Source organism: Macrobrachium rosenbergii, chromosome 54 (genome assembly GCF_040412425.1).
Source record: "Macrobrachium rosenbergii isolate ZJJX-2024 chromosome 54, ASM4041242v1, whole genome shotgun sequence".
In the NCBI taxonomy this organism is placed as follows: domain Eukaryota; kingdom Metazoa; phylum Arthropoda; class Malacostraca; order Decapoda; family Palaemonidae; genus Macrobrachium; species Macrobrachium rosenbergii.
This window is the reverse complement of record NC_089794.1, coordinates 30,317,658-30,340,450: the sequence shown is the minus strand read 5'-3', so window position 1 is coordinate 30,340,450 and position 22,793 is coordinate 30,317,658.

The following is a 22,793-nucleotide window of genomic DNA, read 5'->3' as shown; positions in this document are numbered from 1 at the left end:
GACAGACAGACAGACAGACAGAGCGAGGTAGAGAGAGGGCTATGAACTTTACAACTGAGAGAGAGAGAGGTAGAGAGACAGAGGGCTATGCACTTTACAACTGAGAGAGCGAGAGAGAGAGGTAGAGAGAGAGGGCTATGAACTTTACAACTGAGAGAGAGAGAGGAGAGAGAGGCTATGCACTTTACAACTGAGAGAGAGAGAGGTAGAGAGACAGAGGGCTATGCACTTTACAACTGAGAGAGAGAGAGGTAGAGAGACAGAGGGCTATGCACTTTACAAGAGAGAGAGAGAGAGAGAGACAGAGGGCTATGCACTTTACAATCAGAGGGCTATGAACTTTACAACTGAGAGCTGATAGAGAGACAGAGGGCTATGCACTTTACAACTGAGAGAGAGAGAGAGAGCGCGAGAGAGATCCCCTCCAGAGAGAGAGGGCTATGAACTTTACAACTGAGAGAGAGAGAGGTAGAGAGACAGAGGGCTATGCACTTTACAACTGAGAGAGCGAGAGAGAGAGCGCGAGAGAGAGAGGTAGAGAGAGAGGGCTATGAACTTTACAACTGAGAGAGAGAGAGAGAGAGAGAGAGAGAGAGAGAGAGAGAGAGCATATCACCGGCTATGAACTTTACAGCTGAGAGAGAGAGAGAGAGAGAGAGAGAGAGAGAGAGAGACACCTTATCACCAGCTATGAACTTTAGAGAGAGAGAGAGAGAGAGAGAGAGAGAGAGAGAGAGAGAGAGAGATTATATCACCGGCCATGAACTTTTCAGCTGAGAGAGAGAGAGAGAAGATCGCTGCTTTGAATTTCATATTGTGTGTTTGTATGAGAGAGAGAGAGAGAGAGAGAGAGAGAGAGAGAGAGAGAGAGAGAGAGAGAGAGAGGAGAGGAGAGAGGAGTATCGCAGGCTACGAACTTGACAACTGAGAGAGAGAGAGAGAGAGAGAGAGAGAGAGAGAGAGCGCGCAAAGCACGACAATCTTATCGCACGCTCACAAATGAAAGTAAAAGCCCTGTATAATTTCCGAGAGAGCAATAATCCCAGCCCAGTAATTTTCCTTTCGAATATTCCGAAGCGTCGTGGAAAGCCTGAACCAGACCGAGAAATCCCATTAATATCAGATAAAATCGTCGGAAACTCTGGCGAGCGAAGTTTTGGCGCATTTCAGACTCTGCTTATTTGACTTTGCCGGTCTTCTCGTATCGTTCGTGTTCATTGGCCAGAGTTCGGCAGTAATTTTTGTCCTTGCGTTCTGAAGTTGCCGAGTATGTTATGCGAAGTTACTAGGTATTGTATGCTAATACGGGTGGATTCTGTAAGAGGAATATTATTTACCGTATACTAATCTTTTGGTTACAATATGGAAAGTCAGTGACAGGATAATGTAAAGAATTAAATGGACAATCGTTTCCTTTGCCATTCATAGATAAGAAATGTGGAAGATGGTGATGTATAAATATATAAAATTATTTATCATCAAATTTTAAATAGGTAACAAAATAAAAATAAGATTTAGAATCTTCGTAAATATTAAAGTTATGATTTAAAAGATAAAAGATTGAAAAGGTCCTAAATAATATACCGGTGGCTGTCTGGATGCATTGAAGAAAAAAATGGAAAACAAACAATTAACATTTCTAGACTGTTGTTCTACCCGGTGTAATTCTACATGCAGGAATAAATAATCCAATTAGATTCATTTATGAGACTCGCCTGCCAGCGCATAAAGGGATGATATTGTTGTTTTAGATGAAGCTGGTCTTATGCCAGCACATTCCTGCTCCTTGAGGAACTTTGAGTGCGACCGTAACCTAACATGTGACAGGTTATGGTGATCTTCCTCTGTTTGCAGTTACAAATAAGGCGATACATTTTTCTTGCCCTGCAGCTTATAAAAGAATTATTTGTTGACCCCCCCCCCTCCATGACTCTACAACAAATATAATTATAATTTTGTAGCTTCCATTGTTCTATAATAAACAAAGAGCTCCTTTTTTTTGTGACCTAATAAAGAATTCCGTTTGTTCTTCAAGCACTTCTGTTGCGTATAGTGATACTTTGTTTTTACAGTGACTATCCAACATTATTAAGTGATGCTTTATTACAGTGACTATCCAACATTATTAAGTGATGCTTTATTACAGTGACTATCCAACATTATTAAGTGATGCTTTTTGCAGTGACTATCCAACATTATTAAGTGATGCTTTTTAGTGACTATCCAACATTATTAAGTGATGCTTTATTACAGTGACTATCCAACACTATTAAGTGATGCTTTATTACAGTGACTATCCAACATTATTAAGTGATGCTTTATTACAGTGACTATCCAACATTATTAAGTGATGCTTTATTACAGTGACTATCCAACATTATTAAGTGATGCTTTATTACAGTGACTATCCAACATTATTAAGTGATGCTTTATTACAGTGACTATCCAACATTATTAAGTGATGCTTTATTACAGTGACTATCCAACACTATTAAGTGATGCTTTATTCTTTCGGTGACTACAACATATAGTGATAATGTTCCTCTGAAGATTTTCCAAAGTGGTACTTTTATTTTCTCAGTGACTGCTAAACACAAAGTGATAAATTTGTTCATTCAATGATTCTTCTTCATTTAGTGATCCATTTATCCATCCAGTGATTCTGCAACATGTGTGATAAATTATTCCTTCAGTGATTCTGCAACATAAAACAAGTTACGTATTTGCTTCTCCAGTGATTCTGCTGTTTCACCATTGAAAGCCTGGAACATAATTTTATAAGCTGTTGTTGCATATTTCCAGGAATTCCTCAACATTGGAAGAATAGTGATTTTATAAGTTGCTTTTGGCATATTTCCTGGAATTCATCAACACTGGATGTATGGTAATTTTATAAGCAGCTTTTGGGATATTTCCAGGAATTCCTCAACATTGGAAATATGGTAATTTTATAAGCTGTTGTTTGCATATTTCCAGGAATTCCTCAACACTGGAAGTATGGTAATTTTATTAGCTGTTGTTGGCATATTTCCAGAAATTCCTCAACACTGGAAGCATAGTAATTTTATAAACTGTTGTTGGCATATTTCCAGGAATTCCTCAACAATGAAAGTATGGTAATTTTATAAGCTGTTGTTGGCATATTTCCAGGAATTCCTCACCATTGCAAGTATGGTAATTTTGTACGCTGCTTTTGGCATATTTCCTGGAATTCCTCAACACTGGAAGTGTGGTAATTTTATAAGCTGTTGTTGGCATATTTCCAGGAATTCCTCAACATTGGAAGTAAGGTTTCTTTTATGTGCAATTAAAGATTGTGGAATATTGTGTTATCAGACGTTTTCCACTAAATGTGGAACGTAGGGAGCATTATCTTAAGGGTTACAAAAAGAAAGGAATAGAACGTATAAGGGATTTAGCTATCCTCCCGTAAGTCTGTAACTTAGAAAGGAATCTCTTTTGTCGCTCATCCAATAAATCCACCATTGAGGGAAGTGTCTCACTGAAGGTAAATTACAAATAACATCTAGAGCTGCCAAGAAATGTGTCATTGGAAACCCAAATTAATGAATCGTCAACTCAGCGTTTCTTCCTGCGAAAAGAAACCAGGGAAATCCAAGTTGAGATTATTAACTAATATATTTTTATGACTTAGAGATGATTCCTCTTCTTACCAGAAACTGAAGCCCCCTAGTGGGCTATTTTGTACCTCTTTAGAAGAAGAAAGATTCTAAGAAGCTGAGTTGCATAATCAGTAATTTAACATTTGTAAACTCTCTAAAGTTTCTTTGTACTCAAGGAATTCAAACCATTTGTAAACTCAGTCAAGTTTCTTTGTACTCAAGGAATTCAAACCATTTGTAAACTCAGTCAAGATTCTTTGTACTCAAGGAATTCAAACCATTTGTAAACCCAGTCAAGATTCTTTGTACTCAAGGAATTAAAACCATTCGTAAACTCAGTAAAGATTCTTTGCACTCAAGGAATTCAAACCATTTGTAAACTCAGTCAAGATTCTATGTACTCAAGGAATTAAAACCATTCGTAAACTCAGTAAAGATTCTTTGCACTCAAGGAATTCAAACCATTTGTAAACTCCGTCAAGATTCTTTGTACTCAAAATTAAAACCATTCATACTCAGTAAAGATTCTTTTTAAATTCAAACCATTTGTAAACTCAGTAAAGTTTCTTTGTACTCAAGGAATTCAAACCATCAGAGCCCTAACTTGGCTTATCAGTTACCGAACTGATAACCTCAAGTTTTCTTTAATATTCATGCCAAGCTGTTATCCAGCGGATAACAGCAGCAGCAGCACAAGAGCGATGTTTTTCGAAGCTGGAAAAAGGAAAACCCGGCGGAAAAATTGCCAAAAAAATACAAACGACTTCTCGGTAAAAGCGGAGAAAGATTGACCCCTGAATAATAAATGATATACAAATGCAAAGCTCCTTGAGGTTAAAACCCCCTTCCACATCAAGAAGCAAATCCAATCCTACAAGTTAATTGAAAGAGCCGACCGAGACGTCGTATTTACTTGGGGCTGGAAAATCGGGATTATATATTCCCGCGAGTAAACAAAGATAGGAAAATATCGCCTTCGCTGCCGGTAAAGAGGCAAGATTATTTTCTGCCGAGATAACTCTTGCCTTAAGAATGTTCCGGATACATTTTAAAATATATTTCAAATGCAGTATAGGGATGGCTGTTAGGATTTTCATTTCGTTTGGCGAAAGATTTTAGAAATGGTTTACAGTTTTTTCCATTTTTTTTACAAGATAATTTCTACCTTAACAATATTCCAAATATAGGTTACGTTAATTTTGACAACAATATTCCGAATATATTATAGATTACATTAATTTTGACTTTATTTTATATATTTTATATATTTTAAATACAATTTAGGAACAAATTAGGATTTCCACCTAATCTGACGTGGGATTTTGTAAAAGGTTTACAGCGTTTTTCAGGTGATATAATGAATTTCTGTTTTGAGTTATTTGCAAGTATAATGCGCTCAAGACTCAACTTATCATGATTTGATCTTTTATTCATTTCTCGGCTATAATTTGTTGGTGCGAGAAAAATATACAAATAACTCAGAATATGGTTGGTTTTTATACTACCAATACTACTACTACTACTAATTACTTATTATTATTATTATTATTATTATTATTATTATTATTATTATTATTATTATTATTATTATTATTATTATTATTATTACCAAATTTTCTGTCATACATTTTCGAATGTATTAATAGAAAATTGAATACTCTCTCTCTCTCTCTCTCTCTCTCTCTCTCTCTCTCTCTCTCTCTCTCTCTCTCTCTCTCTCTCTCTCTCTCCACATTTTATGTCTCATTTCACCGGCATAGAAAACGGGAAAACTAAATATCGTTTGGAAAAAGAAGCATAATTAGGACCTGAAAAGCATAGAAAACTAAACAGCGGGACAAACATAAGTTTTCGTAATTATGTCTAATTACTCTCTCTCTCTCTCTCTCTCTCTCTCTCTCTCTCTCTCTCTCTCTCTCTCTCTCTCATATCCTAACAATGTGAGAGTGTGTGTCATTTGCATAGCAGGTAAAACTCAGTGTTTGTACAAAAGAAAAGGAATTATGCATCATGATGTGTCAACATGGCGTTCTCATTGTGAGAGCTGTTGTTCCTTTCTTCTTAATTGGGAACAATTTCTGCGTGTTTTTTTTTATCGTTGCGTTTTTTTGCCCTGTGTTGTTTTGGTCTGAAGAATTCTTCGTATTAGTCTTTTTTTTCTTCATCCAGGAAGATAAAAACAGTGGAAGCAGTAACCTCGTCAAGAGTGGTAAGGAAATTATTATTATTGTTATTATTATTATTATTATTATTATTATTATTATTATTATTATTATTATTATTATTATTATTATTATTATTTTGAAAATGATCTGTAGTACTACGTAGATCTCTCTCTCTCTCTCTCTCTCTCTCTCTCTCTCTCTCTCTCTCTCTCTCTCTCTTTCTCTCTCATAAATGCCAGTTGGACACTAATTATTATTTCAGAAATATTCAGCAAATTTACCCTATATATGCTGTTGTTTCTCTCTGTATATATATCTCTCTCTTGTTCTATCTATATATATATATATATATATATATATATATATATATATATATATATATATATATATATATATGTGTGTGTGTGTGTGTGTGTGTATATATGTAAGTGAGAGGGTATATAGAACGATAGGCATGGTTAAAATCGGATTCTCTCTCTCTCTCTCTCTCTCTCTCTCTCTCTCTCTCTCTCTCTCTCTCTCTCTTACTTACTAATAAAAGATCAGGTATCTCTCACAGGGCCTCTGTTGACCAAAGAAGTGAATTGTTTATCTGATGGCTAGTCAGCTGTTGGGAGTCGTAGCCAGAGTGAAGGGTTGAATGGATTTTTTGTTTTATTTACACTCTCAAAAGTAGAATAAGAGAAACAATACAGGCAGTAATTATAGTGGTTACAATTTCCGTAAAAACCATCTTTTAAAGGGCTGACGATTTGAGCAAAAACTACTGTCATTGTCATGATTTCTCGTCTCTAATTCGTCGTATTGTTTGAGTGACAGATTCACTAGTAGTGGTGCTACTAATAGTAGTAGTAGTAGTAGTAGTAGCAGTAGTAGTAGTAGTAGTAGTATTAGTAGTAGTAATACTTATTCACACCCAAGGTAAGATGTCATATTTCCAAACCGTCTTTAATGATCATACTGTAACTTGCTGCCTTATTACATTTTTTAAACTATTTTATTACATTCATTAATCATATTCATTATATTTCTTCACTGACCTCGTGACGTATATGAATGGTTGCCAGAAATTTGTTGGTCAATGGTAAGAAAGAAACAAAAATATATCAATTCCAAAATGACAAAAATTAATAGATTGCAGATTAAGAAGAGGCTAAAAAAACAAAAATATGTAATTCCAAAATTTGACAAAAATTATTATATTAAAATAAAAAAATGCTTAAAAAGTCATTTCCAAAATATGACAAAAAATCAGTGAATTACAAATTTAAAAATGTGGATATTTCTTAAGCATCCGACTTCAGCAAACTCATGAACAAGACATTCCCTTAACGGATAAAAATAAATGAAAAAGTAAAAGAAATGAATAAACTCGAGTCATGGAGTAAGTTCATTTAAAATTCAGAGTAATCAGCTGATGTTTGAGCTAAATTAGGCCGGTCTTGCTCGGTCAAAATGACTTTGTTTGTTGTTGGTCCTAATGGCCTCGAAATGAAAGTATTTTGCGAAATCTAATCGACTTCATTAATCTCTGTGACTTTGGGTCCGCTTATAATGGAGAAGAGCTAGATTACATTCCTGTGGTTAATTTCGTGGTGGGGGCTCTTATTATTATTATTATTATTATTATTATTATTATTATTATTATTATTATTATTATTATTATTATTATTATTATTATTGTTGTTGTTGTTGTTGTGAAATGTTTCTGCTTCCGTACGGGGGGGAAGAGCCGACAGTGCACCTCGTGCGGTGCACTGTTGGCACTACTTAAGATTCTTTGGAGCGTCCCTTCGGCCCCTGGCTGCAAACCCTGTCATTCCTTTTACTGTACCTCCGTTCATGTTCTCTTACTTCCATCTTACTTTCCGTACTCTCCTAACAATATTGTTTCATAGTACAACTGATAAGTTTTTCTCCTGTTATACCTTCAGAACCTTTTTACTTTCAATTTCCTCTTCAGGGCTGAATGGCCTCATAGTTCCCAATGTTTGACCTTTGGTCCGAATATTATATTGCATTCTATTCAGCAAATATGAAAATTTCCTTTGCAGCGCAGAATGACCTCATAGGTCCCAGTGCCTGGCCTTCATTCTAAAATTTGAATTCCATTCCCTTCAATGGATATGAAATTTTCATATTTATAATATTACTAAACCCTCTGGCATAACATTCGCCCCATAAAAATCTCCCATCGGTAAACCAGGAATCAAATTTAAACTGACCATTTCTGGGTCAATTTTAATATCAAGGTTAAACTGTCTGATGGAAGGATAGAGATAGTTGTACAGAAATGCCTTCCTGCGAAGAGACTTTATCTCCGATAAGTTCTCGTAAACGACATGTTTACGGAAGGGCATTCCCGGGACGACAAATTCCCGAATTCATGGATTCCCGAACTGACAGTTAGGGGAATTCTCCCTTTCACGAGAAGTTTGCAAACCTCTCCTTATTTGCCCCCTGTCGAAGGAAAAGGAAAGGCATATCCCAGTTCTGGAAATAAGCTGCATCTGTATATTCTCTCTCTCTCTCTCTCTCTCTCTCTCTCTCTCTCTCTCTCTCTCTCTCTCTCTCTCTCTCTGAGACATGAAAGTGAATGCACAAAGAGGTCTCTGTGATGTGACATTCTCTCGGTGAGACGTAATCATTCATGGTCTGGATAATCTACCGGATAATACGCGTCTTACATACAATTGCGAATGAAATATAGCTAAAAGTGTTCGTGAACTATCGGTGATTAGCTTAATATCAGATTAGAGTGATAAACCGTCTAATAAGTTGTTTACGAGTGAATTAATAAATTCTGAAAATCATGGAGGAGTCAACCAATAGTGGCAAAAGGTGGAGAAATCTTGCATGCATAGGAGATATTCAATATGATGAATTGGCAGGAAGGGAACTTGGTTTGTTGATCGTGGAGATAAATTGCAACATCGACCAAAAAGATGTGAAATCATTCACAGACATATTGAAAGGATACGATCCTTCAAACTGGAGCAAATCTGTAGAAAATATAATGAAAATAATAGAAGGGATACCAATGAAAGTTCAAGTTATCAAAAGACTTATAAAGAAAATCTACAAAAATCAACACATTCCATCAAAGAAAATAAGTACGGTGGAATTAGTGAATATATTGATTGATGCAATAGGCAAACGGATGCCTAAAGCATGTAAACTATGTAGAGTGTGGTATAGCATTGTAAATCCACAAAACCTGATTAGGAAATGCTATGCTTGCCACGTACCGACACACCCTTCATGTGCTGAAGTTGAGCAAAATAGAAATAAGGACACAAAAATATTTTGCTCAACATGTCTAGTATGGATAGACAAGGTCATTAAATCAAGACTTAATGTACAGATTGTGGAGGATGAAGAAGATGAAGAGGATGAAGAAGAGGAAGAAGAGGAAAATAGAAAAGAAGAAAATAAGACTGAAGAGAGGAAAAGATTAATGAAAACAAAGAACAGGATAATAGTATGGATGCAGAGAAACTCATAGATTCTACATATGAGGCAATACAGCAACATACTTATGAAGAAATAAATTATGACATGATAAATCAAAATAAAATCCCAAAGAGGTTGTACCCGGATCTCCATACTGATGGGAAAGAACAAGAAAAAAAAAGAAAAGAAAGACACAGTATGCACCCTTTTGAAAAGAGGGAATTGCAGGTTTGGTGAAAGATGTTATTACAAACATCCCAAGATATGTCACAATTATGAGATATATGGCAAATGTGCATATCTAGATGGCTATGAAGAGGAATGCAGCGATCTACATCCAAAAATATGTAGAAAATGGAAAGAAGGAAATGGATGTAGGTTTAATAAGAAATGTAGGTACATGCATCCTGTAGCCATGAAAAACCAAAATCAAAATCAAATACATATAAAAAATCAAGGTAAAAATGAAACAAATAAAGAAAAGAACAAAGATCATGTGATGAAGGCAAAAACAAGCCAACAACACATTATGAAATGTCAGCACCACGATATGAGCCATCAGCACCTAGATATAGCACAAGGAACAAGCAATGTATCTATGATGCTAAGGGATGGTGCAGATATGGAGATAAGTGCAGGTTTATGCACAAAGTGAATAAATATGAAGCTGGAAGAACAAGTATAATGGAAAAGTTGGATTTTATAATGTACGAATTTCTGGAAATGAAAAAGATCAACATATCAGAACAGGAAAGAGACATGGGAAAATCCTTATTATTACCCATATTAGATAATGGAGATAATATGCAAACCATCATAGTGATGAACGCGCAGGGTTTAGTTTCGAGTAACTCAAAAGAAAGATAGAGTTCTTAGAAGAACTAACCCAAAATGAAAAAAAATAGAAATATTGAATATAAGTGAAACCTGGTATTCCCAAGATACTGGTAATGATGACCAGATAAATGGTTTCCAAACTTATAGATCAGATAGAAAAAACTAGAAATCAAGGGGGAACCGCGATATATGGGAGAGATGCCAATCAAGGAAAAATCTGTGAGAAATATAGTAACACAGAATGTGAATTAATAGCGGTAGAATTTGAATCTGAAAAATTAGTGAACATTGTAATATATAGACCCTAATACTAAAGAGTTTGACATAATAATTGAAAAATTGGATGAAATATGTAGAAATCACAAGGACTGGACTATACTCCTAACCGGAGACTTTAACTTTCCTTTTGTAGAATGGAAAGAACGAATAGGAGACTGTGGTTGCATTTATACATATAAAAAAGAGAGCAATAGTAGTGCAGAAGACAAGAGGCAATTTGAAAAGCTATTAGATATGCTACTAGAACATAACATTCAGCAAATAAATCACCTACCAACAAGAAAGGATAATATTTTAGACCTAGTATTTGTGAATGAGGTGAACTATGTTAAAGAAATAATAGTATATAACACGAGTATTTCGGACCATAATGTCATAGAACTAACAGTCCGTTCCAGAACATATGAAAACAAAGAAAAGCAAGAAACGAAAAATGGGAAGGATATGGAAAATACAATTTCTATAGTAAGAATATAAATTGGTCAAAAATAAATGAAGAATTAAACAAAGAATGGGAAAATATATTTGTAAGTGATGATATACAGGTAAATACCGATATATTATATAAAATATTAGAGGAAATAGTGGAAAAATATATACCGAAGAAAAAAGTAATCATCAGTCACGAATTCCAAGAGACAGAAGGATCTTGTTCCAGAAAATTAGAAAGTGGAAAAAGCTCTTGCAAAAGAAAAGAATGCATGGAAAGTGATGGAACTAAAAAGTAAGATAGAAAATGCAGAACAAAAGATTATACAATCAAAAGAAAATGAAAAAGGGAACCTAGAAGAAATGACACTACAAAATATCAAGCAAAACCCTAAAATTTTTTATTCATATGCAAAAAAGATGAATAAAATAAGAGTAGAAATAGGCCCTCTAAGAATTGAAGGGCGATTAACGAATGAAAAAAGGAAATATGTAACATATTAGCAGAAAGATATAAGAGTGAATTTACACCTAGAATTGAAAATGAAGATAATGATACAGAAATAAGAGATGAAAATACTGAATACTTATCAGATATAGATATTACAGAAGCCGATATTGTGCAGGCTATTAATGAAATTAAAAATGGATCAGCAGCAGGACCAGATAGAGTACCTGTCATATTGTTAAAGAAAGTGGTTCATTCAATCGCAAAGCCGCTAGCAATATTATTAAGACAAAGTATAGATACAGGCAAGATTTATGATGAGCATAAATTAGCATATATTACTCCTACTTTCAAAAGTGGTTCAAGACTAGAGGCAAGTAATTATAGGCCTGTGAGTCTGACATCTCATATTATGAAAGTATATGAAAGGGTAATAAAAAAAATATAATGAAACATTTAATGAAAAATAGATTGTTCAATATAGGACAACATGGTTTTGTACCCGGAAAAAAGTACACAAACCCAACTGTTAGTCCACCATGAAAGCATATATAAAAATATGATAAATGAAAAAGATACAGATGTGGTTTACCTAGACTTTGCAAAAGCTTTTGACAAGGTAGATCATAATATATTAGCGAAAAAAATTAGAAAACATAACATTGTTGACAAAGTAGGAAGATGGATAAAAGAATTTTTGCAAAACAGAAAACAGATAGTGATTGCAAACGATGAGAAATCGGATGAAGCTACGGTAATATCCGGTGTAACACAGGGTGCAGTGTTAGCTGCATTGCTGTTTGTGATTATGATTGCAGACATAGACAGTAATGTTAAGGACTCAGTAGTAAGAAGTTTCGCAGATGACACAAGAATAAGTAGAGAAATTGCTTGTGATGAAGATAGGAACTCGCTACAAAGAGACCTAAATAAAATATATAAATGGGCAGAGATAAATAGGATGGTATTTAACTCTGATAAATTTGAATCAATGAACTATGGTGATAAAGTAGGAATGCTATATGCATATTAAGGACCTAATAATGAGACAATCACAAACAAGGAAGCAGTTAAAGACCTTGGTGTGATGTTGAATAGGAATATGTTATGCAATGATCAAATAGCAATTCTATTGGCAAAATGCAAAGCAAAAATGGGAATGTTGTTCCGGCACTTCAAAACAAGAAAAGCTGAACACATGATTATGCTTTATAAAACGTACGTACGTAGTCCACTTGAATATTGCAATATAATATGGTACCCACACTACCAAAAAGGATATTGCACAAATAGAGAGTGTACCAAGGTCATTTACAGCTAGAATAGAAGAAGTTAAGGACCTTGACTACTGGGAAAGACTACAATTCTTAAATTTATATAGTCTTGAAAGGAGAAGAGAACGCTACATGGTAATTCAAGCATGGAAACAGATAGAAGGAATTACCGAAAATATCATGGAACTAAAATTATCAAAAAGAGCAAGCAGAGGTAGATTAATAGTGCCAAAAACTATACCAGGAAAATTAAGGAAAGCACACAGGACATTAATCCACCACGCACCAGCATCGATAATGCAGCGTCTATTCAATGCGCTACCAGCTCATCTGAGGAACATAACAGGAGTGAGCGTAGATGTGTTTAAGAATAAGCTCGACAAATATCTAAGATGCATCCCAGACCATCCAAGACTGGAAGATGCAAAATATACCGGAAGATGCGTTAGCAACTCTCTGGTAGACATCAAAGGCGCCTCACACTGAGGGACCTGGGGCAACCCGAACGAATTGTAAGGTCTGTAAGGTAAGGTCTGTAAGGTAGTGCCTTCATTGATTTTGTTCCAAATATCTCACCTCTTTCTCTCTCTCAGTATCTGGATGTTACTCGACTGCTGTAAGCTACAATTGTGTGTGTGAGAGAGAGAGAGAGAGAGAGAGAGAGAGAGAGAGAGAGAGAGAGAGAGCAGTGTTCTGTGAAAATGCTCGCCATCTTATAAGTAAAAACAGTGTCTCCTCAACGTGGTATGATTCTCAGGGCGCAGAAATGAAGCCATTTATTAAAAACTCTCTCTCTCTCTCTCTCTCTCTCTCTCTCTCTCTCTCTCTCTCTCTCTCTCTCTCTCTCTCTCTCTCTCTCTCTCTCATACCATTACACATACAGGTGGGGCATAAATACATTCACATTTTAGCAAGACGAGAGAAAAAAAAGACTTAATTAAACCAAAAGGACTGGAAGCTTTTTGTGTGATAAAACGTCCCTATTTTAATGAGCATAAAAAGTCCCACTTATATTTTTTTATTGTTTTCTTCTTCGTTTCTTTTCTTCTTTGGAATCTGCTGGGAATTGGAATTTGCCCGTCTCATTGATCTTGAACACCTGAATGACACCACTTTTACTTCCATGCTCTCTCTCTCTCTCTCTCTCTCTCTCTCTCTCTCTCTCTCTCTCTCTCTCTCTCTCTCTCTCTCTCTCCACGCAAAAGCGTCTGTTTAATCAAAGAGAGAGAAAAGTCCCAAGAGAAGAAAAATATTTGTTATTATGTTTGCCGACGCAGATTTCTCTCTGGTCTTACAATTCCCGTCCAGATTTCCAGAGCATTTTTACGCCATTCCAGACCGACTTTTGTCCCCAGTTTAAAAGACCCAAAAGATTACTTGTAAAATATGAGCTCTATTACGTTCATGATTTAAGCTCGTAGGTCTTTGCGTGTTCGAAATGTATCAAAGGGTAAAGGTTTTGCAAAATGTAATCTGGTGTTGAGATGTAAATATGTGCAGGTTTGTTGCAGGGAAAAATACAATAGTTTATTATTCGTGTTTTGCTTTTACCGAAAATGGTTAAATAAATAAACAAACAGATACGTAATGTCCGAAAAGAAGTAATGTTATCTACTGAATAACTGCACTCAAATACCGCAAACCCTACATAACATTTGATTGTTCTAATCAATGCTTTCACCATTCCACTTGCATGGTGTTCTTCCAGCCATGTCTTTCTGTTCCAGTAATAATCCTTCACCCCTCCCCCCTTTCCCCTCCCCCTCTCCCCTTCCGCGTCCCCCAAGGTCTGGCACCCCCTTCCAGCACTCGTAATGTACTACCAAAGTAAAATTTACGCAAACTTACTTAGTGATTTTGCCCTCCGTTTTTCCTCTTTGCCAAAACTGTCAGTGGTCTGTCGGCCTGGCAATCGTGAGGTTTCGCAGAAATCACAATTAACTCTTCTCTCTCTCTCTCTCTCTCTCTCTCTCTCTCTCTCTCTCTCTCTCTCTCTCTCTCTCTCTCCAAGTATTCCCTTCCTAACAACAGATGTAATCTTTTCCGGTCTGTTTTCTTACTCCTTAATAAGCAGTTTCTGCATCAGGATACGTTCTTTATTCATTCTGTTGTTTGTTTGCTCGTTGTTTGTTGTAAAAATTGACATTCAAACACACCGAACGTTTTTCCTTTCAACGTTTTTTCCAATGGGAGATTAAATCAGCACCTGGCGATGGCAATACTTTTTTTTTATTATTTTTCTTGCAATGCCAAACGTTTTTGGGAGGTCTAACGATTGAACAGTAATTGCATTTGGGAACGAGTTAAATTTGGAATTGAATAGCCGGAAAAACGAAGCATTATAAAGTATTAGTGAAAGTGGGAGGGAGTACGCTAATTATCGGTTATGCAAGGTTTTAATGTATATATATATATATATATATATATATATATATATATATATATATATATATACATATATATATATATATATTTATATATATATATATATATATATATATATATATATATATATATATATATATATATATATATATATATATATATATATATATATATATATATATATATATATTTATATATATATATATATATATATATATATATATATATATATATATATATATATATATATTTATATATATATATATATATATATATATATATATATATATTTACATATGTATATATATTGTGTATAATTTCTTTTTAAATGTGATCATCCTACATTTTGAGATCAAACTTCTACTACGTTTTACCTTAATATTTCTTTTCTTTTTTATTTTATTAAGTTTTCCTATTAATTTATAGTCTGTTTCCTTTTCTTCTACTTCTGAATACGCTTTCTTATTTCTTTTATATCCAATTTTCTATTGCTTTACGTAACTTTTCGTTTATCCATTTATTTCTGCATCCTGAAGATAAAGTCCTGATGGAGGCCTTTCCTTTCCGCCCTTTTAACATCAGATTCTGAAAATTAATATGAAAAAAGTTTTTCAGTTTTATCAGTGTATTTTTTTTCAGTATATAATAAACTTCGCGAGAAAAAACAGGTTAGTCAAAAATTACGAGAATGATATTAATATGTAAAGATAGAAAAAGTTTTGACGAATAGTTCATATGATACAAAATATCTACAAAAATAAGGTAAAATGAGAATTTAACAGCAAAAGAAATGAGATAAAAGAAAAATACTCTACATCTGTCATCTCTTAATTATTCCCCGAGGTCTCAGTTTGAGAGAAAGATTTCAAATTTGCTAAGTTTTATGTTTTAATTTTTTCAATAGTCCTCTTTTTTTTTATCTGGACGAAAAAGTTTAAGTCTTATAAATGACAGAGGCAAAATTTTCAGGAACGTAACATCCGTATTGTGAATCCAGGACTTTCATCAGTGGTTAAAACTGGATTGCAAATATTCTCTGAAAAATTCACGTAAATATGAAAATATTTCCAGGTAAATAGGCTGTCGACCAGAGCAAATAAAAAACAATGCTTTCCTGAATGTCATGGAAAAAATGGCATAAAAGACAGGGCTTATATGGAGTGATGCAGATGAAAAAGCAAAAAATATTTGCAGCAAGAGAAATGGGAGAAAAATTTAAAAGAAAAAATCTGTCAACAAAATCTAGAACCAAAAAATGGTTCAAGGGAGGAAGACAGTTGTTTCCTTTCCTCTCACTTTTTCCCCTTCCTCTCCCCTCCCTTTCCCCCCCTTTTCTTCCGTCTTTATCGTCTTCCAACATTACGGTTTCCGTCCTATAACCATGTCTTTACTCATAGTAAAAGATTTCTAAGTGCTTGAACAAAATCATTTTAGAAAGCAATTGTCAAATAATTGTCACTTTGCTGCTGATACTGAGTTTCGAATGTCTCTCTCTCTCTCTCTCTCTCTCTCTCTCTCTCTCTCTCTCTCTCTCTCTCTCTCTCTCTCTCTCTCTGAGTCAGAATACAAACTTTATTTTATATTTCCCTTCTAAGAGATCTTATTTCCCATAAATGCCAGGAAATTGATTCTGTGGCAGGGAGATTGGTGTAGAAATTGAAAATTTACATTTTATTCTATAAATTACAAATTCCTTAATATCCAAAGATCCGAAATTGGAGCTACAGTGACATTGAATCTCTCTCTCTCTCTCTCTCTCTCTCTCTCTCTCTCTCTCTCTCTCTCTCTCTCTCTCTCTCTCTCTCTCATAATTGTTTTGTAATTCTTAGGTTAAACAACTAAGTTTTCTTTTGAAACTTCCTTCCCGGGTTTACTCAAACAAAATAGTAAGCTTTATTGATTAATCTCCCCGTTTTAATTTTCTGTAAAAGAAAACTATTGTGCCGGCTTGGTCTGTCCGTCCGCACTTTTTCTGTCCGCCATCAGATCTTAAAAACTACCGAGGCTTGAGGGTTGCAAATTGGTATGTTGATCATCCACCCTCCAATCATGAAACATTCCAAATTGCAGCCCTCTAGCCTCAGTAATGTTTATATTATTTAAAATTAAAGTTAGCCATTATCATGCGTCTGGCAATGATATAGGACAGGCCACCACCGGGCCGTGGTTAAAGATTCATGGGCCGCGGCTCATGCAGCATTATACCGAGACCACCGAAAGATAGATCTATTTTCGGCGACCTTGATTATACGCTGTACAGAAAACTCGATTGCGCCGAAGAAACTTAGGCGCATTTTTTTTTAATGCTCGTTTTCATCGGTGTCTTCGTTATTCAGATTTGCTAGTGATTGTCTGTGTTAATAACAGATAAATGGAGTAGGTTTAACTTTGATAAATAGGGGAAGCAACATACACATGAAAAAATACTGAACGTGAAATACTTGGTAGTGATAAAACTGGATATTTATGTCGAAAATGGGTCAGGCCGGTTTTTTCCGGAATACAATAAAAAAATGAAAACAGACATATGTACGAATTGAAGAAGATAAATATTCGCCAATAACAAACAAAATAAATGATAGCTAATCAAAAGAAGAATCAGTGAACTGGCATATAGAAGGAAATTGCAATTTTTATTAAGTATTCTGAAAATGATTTTGGTTGACGTTTTTCCCCTAATATACATCAATATATATTATATACATCAATATCTATAGTATACGTCAATATTTGTCAGCAGTGAATATCAGTCATAATCTCGCCCATGAGACTCGCAGACGTATCCACTGTCCAATTACTCAGATAATTAAGAACAGCATTTTATCCAAAGATCAGAAATGGTCTATGTTTCTCAACCTCGTCTCCACACTGAACCGTTTTTGTAATATATAATCGAGATGTTCAAGACGCCATAACCTTTTTCCAAAGCTGTAAAATCCTTAGCTATAGAATTTTTTTCTTTTTAGTTGAGGAGATGCTTAGACACCTTTCTGCCCAACCGTGCTACAAAGATGATCTATCTATCCTCCATCTTTCTGTTATCCTTTCTCCCTGCATCCTATCAGCCTTATAGTACCTCCCCGTCATTTATTCAACAATAATTTATGCCTCTTTTCCTCTCCTGTGCCTCTCTTACCTCCCGTTCCTCTCTCTTCCTATCCGATACCCTCTGCCTTCCTCCCCTCTTTCCAGAGGACGCCAGAGTCGGGGATCACTTAACTCGCCGGATATTTATGAGATGGCGAGGGATGTTCCCCTCCTGACGACGCCGAGACTGCAAAGAGAATAAGTTTTCCTTAGGAGGGACGACAGCGGGAATAAAAAGTGAATTGTAAATATTTACAGAAAGGGGATGTTTTGTAGCCTAATTGTTATTTATAGCAGAGAATTGTTTTCACTACTAGTTGGACATTATGTTTACAAATTAATCATTCGATTGATTTTTTTAAATATAGTTTTGGTGATTTGGTGGTGTATAGTTTCACTTGCATTTTTGGTTAGGTATGACTTGTTGTTACAGAATACAGCCATTTTCATCATTACAAAAATATGAACGGCTGCGGGCTGATGACTTTGGTGGGATGTTTTGGTTCCACTGTAATTTGAATGAAGTGTTAGGAGATGGTGGAGGGTGAATATATATTGCCTTTTGACTCCAAACGTGAATATTGTGCTGTTGTTTCTTTTATTTGTGGAGATGTAGGTTTAGCGGAAGAAAATTGTATCGGGGGCTAAACATAACTGTTTTTAATTTCTGAAATACTACACAATTATTTTTGAAAGAAAAATTATACGGCCTATAAAATTCTTAGTAACAGGTTCTACTAAAAAATCTTTTGAATAATAATGATTGGCGCGGCGTAGAGAGATAACTTCAAAACAAATGAAAAAATAAAAAAAAATTAATAAACTCGAGTCATGGAGTAAGTTCATTTAAAATTCAGAGTAATCAGCTGATGTTTGAGCTAAATTAGGCCGGTCTTGCTCGGTCAAAATGACTTTGTTTGTTGTTGGTCCTAATGGCCTCGAAATGAAAGTATTTTGCGAAATCTAATCGACTTCATTAATCTCTGTGACTTTGGGTCCGCTTATAATGGAGAAGAGCTAGATTACATTCCTGTGGTTAATTTCGTGGTGGGGGCTCTTATTATTATTATTATTATTATTATTATTATTATTGTTGTTGTTGTTGTTGTTGTTGTTTCTTATTGTCGTGAAATATTTTTGCTTCCGTACGGGGGGTAGAGCAGTCAGTGCACCTCATACGGTGCACTGTTGGCGCTACTTAAGGTTCTTTGCAGCGTCCCTTCGGCCCCTAGCTTCAACCCCTGTCATTCCTTTTATTGTACCTCCGTTCATGTTCTCTTACTTCCGTCTTACTTTCCACCCTCTCCTAACAATATTGTTTCATAGTGCGACTGCGAAGTTTTTCTCTTGTTATACCTTTGAAACCTTTTTACTTTCAATTTAATTTTCAGCGCTGAATGACCTCATAAGTCCCAGTGCTTGGCCTTTGGTCCGAATATTATATTGCATTCTATTCAGCAAATATGAAAATTTCCTTTTCAGCGCTGAATGACCTCATAGGTCCCAGTGCCTGGCCTTCATTCTAAAATTTGAATTCCTTTCCCTTCAGCAGATATGAAAATTTTGTATTTATAATATTACCAAAACCTCTGACATAACGTTCGCCCATAAGAATCTCCCATCGGTAAACCAGGAATCAAATTTTAACTGACCATTTCTGGGTCAATTTTAATATCAAGGTTAAACTGTCTGACGGAAGCATAGAGATAGTTGTACAGAAATGCCTTCCTGCAGAAGAGACTTTATCTCCGATAAGTTCTCGTAAACGACATGTTTACGGAAGGGCATTCCCAGGACGACAAATTCCCGAATTCATGGATTCCCAGAACTGACAGTTAGGAGAATTCTCCCTTTCACGAAGTTTGCAAACCTCTCCTTATTTACCCCTGTCGAAGGAAAAGGAAAGGCATATCCCAGTTCTGGAAATAAGCTGCATCTGTATATTCTCTCTCTCTCTCTCTCTCTCTCTCTCTCTCTCTCTCTCTCTCTCTCTCTCTCTCTCTGAGACATGAAAGTGAATGCACAAAGAGGTCTTAGTGCCTTCATTGATTTTGCTCCAAATATCTCACCTCTTTCTCTCTCTCAGTATCTGGATGTTACTCGACTGCTGTAAGCTACAATTTGTGTGTGTGTGTGAGAGAGAGAGAGAGAGAGAGAGAAAGAGAGAGAGAGAGAGCAGTGTTCTGTGAAAATGCTCGCCATCTTATAAGTAATAACAGTGTCTCCTCAACGTGGTATGATTCTCACGACGCAGAAATGAAGCCATTGATAAAACTCTCTCTCTCTCTCTCTCTCTCTCTCTCTCTCTCTCTCTCTCTCTCTCTCTCTCTACCATTACACATACAGGTGGGGCATAAATACATTCACATTTTAGCAAGACGAGAGAAAAAAAGACTTAATTAAACCAAAAGGACTGGAAGCTTTTTGTGTGATAAAACGTCCCTATTTTAATGAGCATAAAAAGTCCCAGTTATATTTTTTTTATTGTTTTCTTCTTCGTTTCTTTTCTTCTTTGGAATCTGCTGGGAATTGGAATTTGCCCGTCTCATTGATCTTGAACACCTGAATGACACCACTTTTACTTCCATGCTCTCTCTCTCTCTCTCTCTCTCTCTCTCTCTCTCTCTCTCTCTCTCTCTCTCTCTCTCTCTCTCTCTCTCTCTCCCAAAAGCGTCTGTTTAATCAAAGAGAGAAAAGTCCCAAGAGAAGAAAAATATTTGTTATTATGTTTGCCGACGCAGATTTCTCTCTGGTCTTACAATTCCCGTCCAGATTTCCAGAGCATTTTTACGCCATTCCAGACTGACTTTTGTCCCCAGTTTAAAAGACCCAAAAGATTACTTGTAAAATATGAGCTCTATTACGTTCATGATTTAGGCTCGTAGGTCTTTGCATGTTCGAAATGTATCAAAGGGTAAAGGTTTTGCAAAATGTAATCTGGTGTTGAGATGAAAAAATGTGCAGGTTTGTTGCAGGTAAAAATTGATTAGTTTATCATTCGTGCTTTGCTTTTACCGAAAATGGTTAAATAAATAAGCAAACAGATAAGTAAATATCCAAAAAGAAGTAATGTTATCTTCTGAATAACTGCACTCAAATACCGCAAACCCTCCATAACATTTGATTCTTCTAATCATTGATTTCACCATTCCACTTGCATGGTGTTCTTCCAGCCATGTCTTTCTGTTCCAGTAATAATCCTTCACCCCTCCCCCCTTTCCCCTCCCCCTCTCCCCTTCCGCGTCCCCCCAAGGTCTGGCACCCCTTCCAGCACCGTAATGTACTACCAAAGTAAAATTTACGCAAACTTACTTAGTGATTTTGCCTCCGTTTTTCCTCTTTGCCAAAACTGTCAGTGGTCTGTCGACCTGGCAATCGTGAGGTTTCGCAGAAATCACAATTAACTCCTCTCTCTCTCTCTCTCTCTCTCTCTCTCTCTCTCTCTCTCTCTCTCTCTCTCTCTCTCTCTCTCTCTCTCCAAGTATTCCCGCTTCCTAACAACAGATGTAATCTTTTCCGGTCAGTTTTCTTACTCCTTAATAAGCAGTTTCTGCATCAGGATACGTTCTTTATTCATTCTGTTGTTTGTTTGCTTGTTGTTTGTTGTAAAAATTGACATTCAAACACACCGAACGTTTTTCCTTTCAACGTTTCTTCCAATGGGAGATTAAATCAGCACCTGGCGATGGCAAAACGTTTTTTTTTTTCTTGCAATGCCAAACGTTTTTGGGAGGTCTAACGATTGAACAGTAATTGCATTTGGGAACGAGTTAAATTTGGAATTGAATAGCCGGAAGAAGAACGAAACATTTGGAAAGGGTCAGTGAAAGTGGGAGGCAGTGCGCTAATTATCGGTTATTTGTTTTTAATATAGTTGTTTGTTAAGTGTTTCGTGCTCTGTTATACAATTGCACACCAAGAACTTTTGATGACTTCTTCTTCAAGAGTGTGTGTAAGAAAAACAATATATATATATATATATATATATATATATATATATATATATATATATATATATAAATATATATATATATATATATATATATATATATATATATATATATATATATATAAATATATATATATATATATATATATATATATATTTATATATTCTTTTAACGTGCTTCTCTTTCCATTTGTATACATATGTATATATATTGTGTATAATTTCTTTTTAAATGTGATCATCCTACATTTTGAGATCAAACTTCTACTACGTTTTACCTTAATATTTCTTTTCTTTTTTAATTTTATTAAATTTTCTATTAATTTATAGTCTGTTTCCTTTTCTTCTACTTCTGAATACGCTTTCTTATTTCTTTTATATCCAATTTTCTATTGCTTTACGTAACTTTTCGTTTATCCATTTATTTCTGCATCCTGAAGATAAAGTCCTGATGGAGGCCTTTCCTTTCCGCCCTTTTAACATCAGATTCTGAAAATTAATTTGAAAAAGTTTTCAGTTTTATCAGTGTATTTTTTCAGTATATAATAAACTTCATGAGAAAAAACAGGTTAGTCAAAAATTACGAGAATGATATTAATATGTAAAGATAGAAAAAGTTTTGACGAATAGTTCATATGATACAAAATATCTACAAAAATAAGGTAAAATGAGAATTTAACAGCAAAAGAAATGAGATAAAGAGAAAAATACTCTACATCTGTCATCTCTTAATTATTCCCTGAGGTCTCAGTTTGAGACAAAGATTTCAAATTTGCTAAGTTTTATGTTTTAATTTTTTCAATAGTCCTTTTTTTTTATCTGGACGAAAAAGTTTAAGTCTTATAAATGACAGAGGCAAAATTT